General features: G+C 44.5%; 1 protein-coding gene across 3 annotated transcripts in view; it reads right to left on the bottom strand.

The window, feature by feature from the left end:
- The window catches only part of LOC147616103 (calcineurin B-like protein 1), a 64,013-nt gene extending 55,342 nt beyond the window's left edge, over nt 1–8,671 (bottom strand). For 2 of the 3 annotated variants that reach the window (XM_086778743.1, XM_086778742.1), the window contains exon 1: nt 8,486–8,671. The gene's annotated coding sequence lies outside the window, so the exon portion shown is untranslated. The remainder of the gene's footprint in view (nt 1–8,485) is intronic. The other variant, XM_086778745.1, reaches the window with a different exon arrangement.
- Nucleotides 8,672–11,982: the final 3,311 nt, after the last annotated feature.

The following is an 11,982-nucleotide window of genomic DNA, read 5'->3' on the forward strand; positions in this document are numbered from 1 at the left end:
CGAGAATATAATCTATTCGAGGCATCGGGAATCCACTCTTGATAGTCAGTTTATTGAGTGCATGATAATCGACACACAAACGAGAAGACCCATCTTTTTTCTTCACAAACATGATCGGTACTGCAAATGGCGACACGCTGGGGCAGATGCAAGATTGCAACAATTCTTGGAGTTGGCGGTCCAACTCCGATTCCATTGCCTTTGAAAGGCCATATGAAGCGTTCCGAGCCTGGGAGGAGATCGGTCTTGTGGTCCTCCGGTCTAGACAGGGAAAGCTCAGCAGGGAGATTGTCCCGAAGAAAAATCTTCTGGAACTTTTCATGGAGAGCTAAATACTTCTCAGAAGCACTGGCCACCGATTGGGCAGTCTCGATGTAGATAATCGCACAATGTGTCCCTTTCCTGATGCTCGTTTAGCCTGCAAGTGGCTTATGAGCAGAAAGTTTGGAATTCCTGGCTCACACTTAATGGTCACTGGGGCGTTCGACCGAGGTGGTAACCTTGGGAGTAGCCGACTGGAAAGTCTTGGGCTTGCCACCATTGTGCTTCATTTCAGCACTCTGCGCAAATGAGAGTGCATCTTCGAAGGTGGCTGGCCGAAACATGCGCACCTCCCACTAGATTTGCGTGTCAAGGCCATATAGAAATTGCTCTTTCTTGTCCGTATCAAATAAGCCTAATTGCAAACATAAGTTCAAAATTCTGTTGGCAAACTGAAGGACTGGTTGCGCGTTCTGACGCGCTCCCCTAAACTCGTCTTCAAGTCCCTCAAGGTAATAGGGCGGTAGAAACCACTGCTTAAGGTCGCGGACAAACTCGTCCCAAACATAAGCTGCCATACCTAATCGGGTGTGGGCATGAGCCCACTGGGTCCACCAAGGAATGGCCTCACATTCCAAGTACGAACTGGCTAAGATCACCCTATCAGTATCATTCTTTCTAACTGCGGCAAAGTAAGCTTCAAATTGATGCAACCATGAATAAAGAGTTGAGGGGTCGAGTTTACCATTATACTTACTGAAATTCATTTTCTCGGGAAAATGATTTGAGGAAGCCGCTAGTGTCGGTCTTGCATTAAAAGCCGCAAGGTATCGCCAATGTTCCACGCAACGCATGGCTTCTTCCTCAGCCGTGGTCGTGACCCTTCGAGAGGATCCCTATGTAGAGGATCTAGAATCTTTCGGAGAGGGAGGAGGAGACGGAAAACACAGCGCTGGAGAACGGGTGCGCTCTTCCGGAGCCAGTATCTACACCTTATGCTCTTCCAACTTGTTACTTTGGTCTACAATTGCTCGCATCATCTGTTGGAACATCTTTTAACACTCATGCCTGATGCCCTAGCGGGGCTGCGTGGTGCACTTTGGTCCCAAGGTTCATGGTTTCTCTCGTCGTCGAAGCTCGCCATAGCAAGAAAATGCACCTCCTTTCTGGAGTGCAATCTGATCGTGGGAAACTTCCGAAGGCTTCTGGAGACTGAAAACCAACCGTCCTTTGAGGGACATGAGTCACTCCGAAAGGGGAGGTCCACAGGAGTCTGAAAACCAACCACACGAGCGAGAAAAAATTCTAGTTTCTTGCTGAATCTTTACACTTGAAATAGACTCTAATACCACTATAACATGCGGAAGCTTCGGGGGAGATCGATAACTTCAATGCTCAGAAATCAGCACACTTGTCGCACCGAAATTAACGCACAAAACTGAATGTAGATGTGCAGAAAAATAGAGAGAGAGAGAGAGAGAGAGAGAGAGAGGGAGAAGAGGACACAGTATTGGGTCCCGAATACCCTCTGTAGTGCCCCCACCACGCATGGTGTATTTGCTTTTATTAGAATGATGCAAAACTAAAAATAAAAGACTGAACCTGAACCTTCTTAGCTGAGAATAATCCTTTGCCCTTGACCTTCAGAATCCACCCTCGCATTAACTCCTCCTTGGCTGTCCTGGCCCCTTGAGTAGCTTCAGCACTTGGTGAAAAATATGAGATGAATGACCTGAAATATGCCCTAGGTATTTATACCCCCAACTTATGCTCGTCGGCTGGCTATATTTCCCTCCACGACCTGTTTATCTAGCATTAAATGCTGTTTTTTAGGTGTGTGCATATTGGGGCTGTCTGGCCACTTGCGCAGGCTGCTGGACAGCCTGCTGGGCTCTGGCCGCCTACAGTGCAGGCTGCTTAATGGGTTAGCCAACACTTGGGGCTGGGCCCAAGGCAAGTTGGCTGCCTAGCCAAGCCATATTGGGCTGGGGCCGACAGCCTGCACAGCCCCTCCTGGGCTGGTAGGCAAGGGCCATGGGCCCCTTGGGGTGGCCTACAGCCTACCCCCTACCCAACCATGGGGTACCTTTCTGTGGTAGCACTAATGGATGCCCCCTTCTACCTGCAAATCCTACCTGTCTAAACAGCGGTTTGGCATCCAGTGTCATACGAGATACACGGAACCACTGACATCATTCTAGAGGGAGACACTCAGCGCGGACTGGCACTGATTCATGTGCAGGACAATGCCCACCTAACCTCAGACGACTGGAGTGGAACCCTGGCTGACTCGTCCCGGACTGGGCTCACATGGGACTAGTTTTCCAGCCTAGGTCCTACACCTTCTGTACAGAATTGTCTACGTGGCATCCAAGTGCGGGATGCACATGACATGACTGTAAAGGAGCAGCTGGCACCGGGGTTGCAGCAGGGGGAGGAAGAGAAGCTGGACATGGAAGAGGTAAAAGATCCCTAGCATCTGCCGGGAATGGATCATCCAGAAAGTCAGAAGATGCATCAAGTGGAGAGGAATCAATGCCAAACAAGCTCTCATCAAACCGAGCATCACAAGAAATGATGATGTCATCAACCTTCGGATCCCAGAAGTGGCACCCTTTGGATTTGAGACTGTAGCCTGTGAAGATCATCCTTTTTGACTTCAGGGCAAGTGTGGTCCTTTTCTTATCTAGGACATGCACATAAGCACCTCAGCCGAAAACACGAAGATGAGAAACAAACGGCTTGTGGCCTATAAAAGCCTCCTCCAGAGTCATCCCCTCAACCGCTTTTGTGAGAGAGCGGTTAATGAGATAAACTGAGATAGCCACAGCTTCACCCTAGAAAGCAAGAGGGAGACCTGCATGATGCAACAAAGCACGAGCCATCTCTTTGACGGTCCGGTTCTTTTGTTCCACAACTCCATTCTATTGAGGAGTGTAAGGAACTGTAGTCTGTCGGTGAATGTCCTTCGAAGCAAGGAAGTCATCAAATGGTACAAACTCGCCACCATTATCAATCCGGAGGAATGAAACTCTACCCCCAGACTGATTTTCCACCATCGTGATCCAAGTCCTGAAACTGGAAAAAGCATCTGACTTGTGAGCCAGAAAAATTCCCAAACTTTGCCAGTGAAATCATCCACAAGAAGAAGAAAATATCGAGCCCCGCCAAGAGACTTAACCTCCATAGGTCCTGCAAGATCTGCATGTATAAGCTCCAGTCTTCAGGTTGCCCGATGAGTGACCTCCTCTAGACATGCATCTCGATGACGCTTGCCCATCATGCAAGATGAGCAGATGTGTGAGAGAGACCTGAGCTAAGTAGTCCGCTGACAACTTGCTTAGAATGGAACTTCTCTAAGGCAGCAATGGGTACATGACCGAAGCAAGAATGCCACAAAGAAGTATTTGCCTCAGAAAAAAAGCCAACACGGGTGAGAAAAGCTAATGAATATGGGAATCAGTGTGAGGGATCTGGAAAGAAAATTTGGTGATCTTGTAGAGACCCCCATCATGGACTCCATTAGCAACAACCGAGAGAGTCTTCCCATTGATTACTTCGATGACCTCATCATCAAAGTCCACACCAAGTCCCTTCTGAGAAGCTTTGTATACTGAAAACAGATTTTTGGAAATTCGTGGTGCATGCAGAACATCATGTAAGGTGGCAGAGGAACCCATACCAACACCAGTGAAAGAAAGCGAAGAGTTGTCACTGATACGAACTGAAGAAGAGAGTCTGGTAGTCCTCCAAGATATGGGCCTGATTGGTGATGTGGGCAGCAGAAGCACCGCTATCACCAACCCATTCCACCGCTTTAGGTGTGACACTAACCTCTTCAGGAGAAGTCATATCTGTGATCACGAGGAATGAATCCTTTGAAGAAGTGGATGAATCTCTATGTATGCAACTTTGGCAAATCCCTCCTCTAAAACTTTGTCTTTATCTTTGGTGTTGTCCTTGTCAGATGCTTAGAAGCATCCTGGGCTTTATACTTGGCTTTTGCTGCTCGAGAATCATCACGACAAGCAAAGCAACGAGCCTCAGTATGACCTGTCCTGCCACAATAATCACATTCATTGCTTTTGTCCTTGGATTCCTTAGAATCCTGTTTACCCTTGCCTTTGCCTTTGTTTTTGTTGTTGTTGGAGTTTCCTTTTTCGCCTTTGCCTTTGCCCTTGTCAGAGGCAACAAAAGCAAACTCCACCTTGCCTTTTCCGCGAAGCATGCACTTGTAATGGAGATAACTCACGACTTCTTCAAAAGAGGGGAGAGGATCACAGAAATAAATATTATCCCTAAAAGAATCAAAGGAAGCACGCAACTTACCAAGAAGTTTATGGATCGGATTGTTGATGGTGCTCCCGTACTCCTCAAGTTGCAGCTTGATACGGGAAAACTCTCCAATCTTCTCAATCAAGTTATCTAACTCAGTGATGGTAAGCTTCTCCAAATCTGACTCCAATTTGGCAATCTTCACTGTCGAAACTCTCCCATACCTCCTCTAGATCTCTGTCCACATCTAATGAGCATTACTCCAAGAGGAGACAAACTGTGCCTGTATGGATGGAGTCATGCAGTTGTAGGATGGTATGTGGGTAGGGGTGGGAGCAAGACCAGGATGAGAGAAACTCAGAGAGGAAAGATTGGGAATAGGAACCACCTGTGGAGTGGCGGGAGCAGGGGATCCAAGCTGTGATGGTGCTGGTGAATCAACCAGAGAAGGAGCACCAGTAGAGAAACCTCGTGAAGCCATGTCCTGTGACAAGAAACCTTCTCTGAAGAAAGGGATTGAAAAAAATCAGCAAGTCCTCCTCTCAGGTTGTTAATAGCAAGAAGAAAGGGAGGGAAGGTGGGAAACTGAAAGGAGAGGAAGAATATCTCTCCAAGATGTAGTTCCCTATCCTCGGCACCTAGAAGAGGGCTTAAGCAATCAAAAAAATCAGCAATCTTTGCTGAAAGTTCAGAAATACAACAGTCCCAAGTGTCAGATGAAGAAAACGCAGCACTCTTGAGGAAGCCTATGCTCCCAGAAGAAAAAGCAGCACCTTCTACGCTGAAATCTACAGAAAACACAGCAAACTGTCGAAGCCTCTGCTCCGAAACAGAAAACACAGCTTTCTTCTGCTCATAAGTCAGCGTTATTCTCTGACTCCATGAAAGAAAGCGAAGCAAATAGAAAACACAGATGTAGGCCCAGGTACAAGACCTCTAAATGCTGAAAACTGATGTTTGCTGAAATATGAGCATGAGGGAAGGCCGTAGGTGCTATGCAAGGGGGTTAGGTCATTTCTTGAAGAAAACCAAGATGTCATTAAAGAATACACCTGTGAATTTTCGATGGGGTCGGAATATCCTATCCATCATACGATTGAATGTGGCTGGGACATTGGTGAGACCAAAAGGCATCACCAAAAACTCATACAATCCAAAAGCTGTCCTAAATGCAGTTTTGTGGACATCCTCTAGCACCACTCATATCTAGAGATAGACTAGATAGGTCAAGAGTCACCTTTTTTGGGGTAGGCCAAAGGCCGCAGATCTTGTATAGTCTTTTGTACTCTATAATAAACTGAAAATACAACTCTCTCTCTCTCTTTTCTTTTCGTCTTTGTTAGTGATTTGCATCAAAGTTCCTATTCAATTGAAGAAGATACACAGAGCTTCCGCGCATGTGACATTGGTATCAGAACCTCAGGTTCAGCAAGGGCAAGTGCTGAAAGTGTCCTAGGAAGGTGAACAGGTTTAAGGAGAGTAACACAGCCAGGGTAGGAATCCCATGGGGCTGGTCGGTGTCAACAAAACCCAAGGGAATGGCAGCCCTAAGGGTCAGATGCCACCAGGGGCATACCAAGAAAGTCTATCGGAAAAACAGTTCCAAGGGAGTGGAGTAAGGCTGCCACGATAAACCTCGAGAAGGAGACCATTGTAGTGTTCAGGTACATAGCATGAAGGCAAGGGGACAAAGCGGAAAAGACGCACAAATCTCAACACCAAATCTGGAGTGATCTCAACACCAGATCTAGAGTGCAGTCAAAGCCATGGCAAGGTTTTCAATGAAAAGGTTGCCAAGAAGGAAGGATAACACATTTAGAAGACCAGGAGGAGACAAAGGAATGATGACAGTCATCCAAGGTCAAAGGTTGGAATCCCGTCATCAAGTTTACTAGGAGGAAATGTCATGTGCATGCCACATGGACATGGCTAAGACACTAGGCTAAGCACAGTTTGGTAGCAGATGTAGGACCTAGAAAAGCTCAGCAATGCACAAGAGAGGGCTGGACAGCAGTCAGCAGTCATCCAAGCGGCCACGTGTGAAAGCACCTGGTTTATCAGTCGTGGCAGTTGTCCAAACTGGCCGATAGGATATTCAGCAGGCCGACCAGCATATTTGAAGGCTATATAAGGCTGAGCAGTGTTTTGTGTTATTTATCTCACTCCTATTTGGGGGTTAGGTCATAGACCAGGTAGGTCAAAAGTCACCTTTTTGGGGTAGGCAAAGGCCACAGATCTTGAACAGTCCTTTGTACTATAAAATATACTGAAAATACAGCTCTCTCTTCTCTCTCTATCTTTTTGGTGATTTGCATCAAGGTTCCTATTTAATTGCTTAGAGATACACAGAGCTTCCGCACATGTGACACAACAGCAAGGATGTGCAAGGCATTTTGAGTTTGGCACATGCATAAGAACTTTCCAAAAAGATCAGCAAAGCTTCCCACATGATTGTAACCCACACACATTGGCCTGTTTTTTGGACCGACCAACTAGCTAGCTAGGCTTACAAGCTGATATGAAACAACAATAGTTTTAAGAAGGACCACTGCCCATTCATATGCATCATTCTTACTAGGTGGTTCTTCGTCGCATTCTATCCCACTGCAGGATGGCAATGGATTGATGCATGACGGCAATGCTTCATGGTCCCTTTTTTGGCTACTATCAAGGGTTCATCTGCTACCTCTAAAAGCCATGTGTGTGCTGAGCGTCACTGCATCAATGGATAACCTAACTCAGAAAGCTTCCACTAATTGAATCACATGGAATTTTTTTTCTCCCAGGTAGAGATCCTGCTATTCAGTCGATAATGTTTTGCCTCTCGCTCAACCCATTGGGCACAGGGGAGAGGCCATTCCCGGGTGTGCATCTGCCGCTGAGGCAAGCCGCAATTGAACTCAAGCCCTCCTGCCCAAAAGTCCAACTACTTACCAACCTGCCTATGAAGCCACGGACTTGGATCACATGGATTGACTAAGACATAGTCATAATATACTTGGATCACAAAAGGTTTTGCTCATGCCCGGCATTGTAAACCTGTTTTCAGGACCAGCAGACACTTCTCAAGCAGGCCTTAAAAAGGAGCCAAAGAAAATTTGACACAGAAACACTAGCACGATAAGCGTGTGAACATCCATCCCAAAATGCACCGCATACACATACAAAACGTGTAACCATGGGAAGTTTTGACCTGTACATCTAAACCAATCCAAACACAGTAATGAAAAGCATAGGCTGGTCTTTTATAGGCAGAGTCGATCTACCTGAGTGAAACCCACAGCTTCGTGTGCCTCTAAATCCTGGCCCCTATTTTTTTGGTGTTGAACTCCTTGCTAGTCTGGATTTATTGCAAAAATCTCAAGAAGACTATCTCTGTTTGCTTGCACTGACCTTAGTACCTTCTTGATCTTACCCATTGCTCTGATCCTAGATTATCACAGATCCTATTGGAAAAGGCTCAGTCCTTGTCATTACTGACACTTAACTGGGATTGGCATTGAAGGATAGTTATCGGTGAAATGCATGCGGCCACACCTTGAAAATGGCACTTTAGGAACATCTGATGGGGTGTTGAGGCGGCACATAAAACATTACCAAGTGATTTCAGAGTAGAGTGAGTAGTGAGTGATTTTTGCACGGAGGCTTGTGATTCCAAGGAATGGAGAAGACATCATCATTCTACTAGAGACTTGAGGGGCTTGAAGGAGGTGGGTGTGTGCAATGGATTAGTTGTAGCCAGGGTCATGAGAACGTTCTAATTTTGAGATAATGTAAGTATCGCATGAATCTCGATTTGCTCAAGAGCAATTGTGAATCAATCTCTCTCTCTCTCTCTCTCTCTCTCTCTCTCCACACACGACGTAAAAGCTTGTGTTAAGATTAAAATCTAGTCCAACACAGAAGAAGAAGCAACTGTATGTGTGGAGAATTAAAAGGCAGAAGTTACCATACAAGCCCCGGAAGCTGGGAAGGTGCCATAAGGGATGATGACGATGAGCTGAGGTCTGGAAGAGCCCAACAACACACACGAATCTGGCCTCGCTGGAGATAACGGCAAAGAACGCTGAAAAAGAAGGAGAAGAAAAGCAGGTGAGGGTGGCGTGCGAGGCAATGCCAAAATAAAAGAAGTGGGGACGTGCAAACCTAAGAGAAGCCACTAGAGAGAGTATATTTATCGAGTGAAGACTAGAGAGAGAGAGAGAGTGTGTGTGCGTGGAAGGGGAAGATACTGCGTGTGAGAAGGTAGAGTGCTGCGCGCATGTGGGTAGAGAGAGAGCGTAGAAACCGGGGTCCTGTTGGCCTTCCCACAAATGTACACTATTCACACGCGTAGTGTGTGTGGGCAGGTGGGCGTTGAGTAGGGAGAATGGGTGAAGGCCAATAGCGTGGGCGTTGAGTAGGGAGAGTACGTGACGGCCAATAGAGTGGGCGTTGAGTCGGTCGTGCATGCCGTCTGTGGAGACAGAGGACCGGTGTGTGGGGGACGGAGAGAGAGAGAGAGAGACGCAGGGCAGCGTATGTGAGTAGGAAGATCTCGTGAGCAAATCTGCTTTCGGGTGAGAGACAGGGACGCCCATTATGGAAAAAGGAGACCCTGGGGGGCCTGTTGTCTGTAAGAAAAATGCACCGTCCCTCCAATGAGAACAGGTTGGTTAGAAGCTTTGTATGGGTGCTTTCATGTGATACGCATCTGGCTCGCCCGTCTCTCTCTCTCTTTCTCTCTACTAGTGGGTAACCAAAGACATGACTCCAAATTCAAATTCTATCCAAACCTCCTCAACCCTCCTCATCTTTTTCTTCCCAATTCTTGCCACATGGTAATTTTGTGAAACTTTTCCTTAAGATAATATAGAGAAGATATAGAGATATAAAGATATAGAGAAGAGATGGAATTATGTCCCAACGCCTTTCAACTCGCACATCTATATGGCATGACCCATGTATTAGGTACGCGTCACGTGTAAAGGCCCATTTTTTTTCAACTTTGAACTTCAATTTTAATTTTGATTTCTTTTTTCTTTTTCTCTTTTTCTTTGAACTTTAGAAGGGGAATGGGTTAAAGTTAAAAGGGAAATCTAACGTTAGACAAGCTAACGCGAAAACCCAATCTAGTCGGGGGTTAGAGGGTACAAGGTCAGATTCTCTTGGAAATTTGATTTCCTTTTTCTTTAAAAAACCATCCTTTAGTGTAATTTCCACAACAAAAACCATACCACCCTCAAATTTTGCCTACCCTTGAATTAAAAGTTTGTTATAACACAAATTAAACCTACGCATTTTTTCCACACACACCTATTGAGCTTTGAAGGTCATCCTTTTTTTGCATGGTTAGAAAAAAAGTTTATTTCTAACCACAAGTTTGAAGCCAATTTGAAGTCTTAGTTATAAAACCACCCTCGAAGGTCATCCTTTTTTCAATGGTTAGAAAAAAGTTCATTTCTAACACAAGTTTGAAGCCTTGCAAAGTTGCATATTTGACAAAGCAAGAAAGAAAAGGTTAAAAGATATGTCACCTCTCAAGAAAAGAAGTTACCATTTACATGTGTTTTTTATTGATCTTAAAGGGAAAGTTGTTGCCAATAGCAATACATCCTCTTATTGATCTTAAAGGGAAAGTTGTTGCCAATAGCAATACATCCTCTTATTGATCTTAAAGGGAAATTTGTTGCCAATGGCAATACGTTCTCTTATTTATTGTATACAAGTCGATTTTGATTTATAACCCTTTGTTTTGAGAGGAATAGAATTTATTAACAAAAGCAATAATTACAGCATAGCATGTCGCGTGTGTGTTATCTTACTTCAACCAGAAATCTCCTAGTGAAAGCAAGATTTTTAATCATTTAACTTATAAGACTAAGAGACTTCAAAAATATGTGAAAGCAATTTAATCATTTAATAAGACTATGAGACTTCAAAAATATTTCACCATGATATAATTTTCTATGACCAATTATAATGGATGTAGCCTTATTTAAAATTTGGCAAGTTATGCTTCAGAAATGATTATTAAAATCACTCACAAATATAGAATATATACTCAATAACAATTATTTATATGGCAAATATGATATTACAACGACTACTTATTGAGCTTATGGTGATCTACTTTATTGAAGAATTTTACACACTAAGGCCATCTTATTTTGCTTGGACAGCACCTAGGTTTTCAAGGCCATATCTTTGACTAAAAGTACAATAACCCCCAAAAAGTGCAAGGAGTCCTAGCAAGATTAAAAAAAGCTTGCTTTCTCTAGTGAGCAAGTGAAGAGTTCACTGTAGTAAAAAATGGAAAAAGGTATATTTTAAATTGAATCTACCATTTTTGGGCAAAATCAAGTTATGGATTGTGTTTCCACATGCACATATCTCTCCCATATTCTTTGCATGGTTCTCTCTCAAGTTCAATCATTAAAACTTTGGGTTCTCTCTCTCTCTCTCTCTCTCTCTCTCTCTCTCTCTCTCTCTCTCTCTCTCTCTCTCTCTCTCTCTCTCTCTCTCTCTCTCTCTCTCTCTCTCTCTCTCTCTCTCTATATATATATATATATATATGTCGTATATATGTGTGTGTGTGTGTGCGTACGTGCGTGGGCATGCGATATGTGTGCATGCGTACATGCATGCATAAGCATGCAAGTCACATTGGAAGAGGACGATGAGTACATTGTCAACAAGTGGGGGACAAATAGGGTTTATAGAGCAATGCTGCATTCGGGAGACTGGTAATAGAGTACAGTAGTGAACGCATGTGTACGTTTATGTGGAAGGAGTAGTGGGGCAGAAGAGAGGGAGGGGGGCTTCATCTAACGTGGAAAGAGTAGGAAAAAGATAGGGGTCAGGAGGGGGGGTCAACTAGTTTAGGAAGGGGGCATGTCTAAATGGTTTAGGAAGGGGGGTTGTAGTCCAAAGCTTCTCTACTAGTAGTCTAAAATAGCTCTATAAGGGCTCGAAAACCTTTGAAAATAAGCAGAATGTGTAAGTGGTCATGTAGTCAACCATAATCAATGCATCAGACCACCTATAGCCTTTTCAACCAACTTCAAGCTAGACTTTTCAACCACCTATAGCCTTTTCAACCAACTTCAAGCTAGACTTGGAAAAATATGCTTGGGAAAAATACAACATACTCAAGCTAGCCTTGCTACAACATGCTTGTTGGGATCTCATCCGCCTCCCCCATTGTTGACACCTATCCTCCCGGATGCCTTCAAAGTGCATTCCCATACAAAGTTTATCTTGTTGTATTTGCATCTCCCTACAAAGTTTATCCCGTAGTGTTTGCATCCCCCTACAAAGTCTATCTCGTAGTGTTTGCTTCCCATGTAGTAGAAGCCACTTGCATTTTTCACCCCACAATTATTTCTACAAGGTAACAATGCCTAATTTATATATTATAGAGGTCATATGTGATCATAGCCCCATGATAAGTTAATGTGAATGCAA

Source organism: Cibotium barometz, chromosome 39 (genome assembly GCF_041138505.1).
Source record: "Cibotium barometz isolate CiBa-2024 chromosome 39, ASM4113850v1, whole genome shotgun sequence".
Taxonomy (NCBI): Eukaryota; Viridiplantae; Streptophyta; class Polypodiopsida; order Cyatheales; family Cibotiaceae; genus Cibotium; species Cibotium barometz.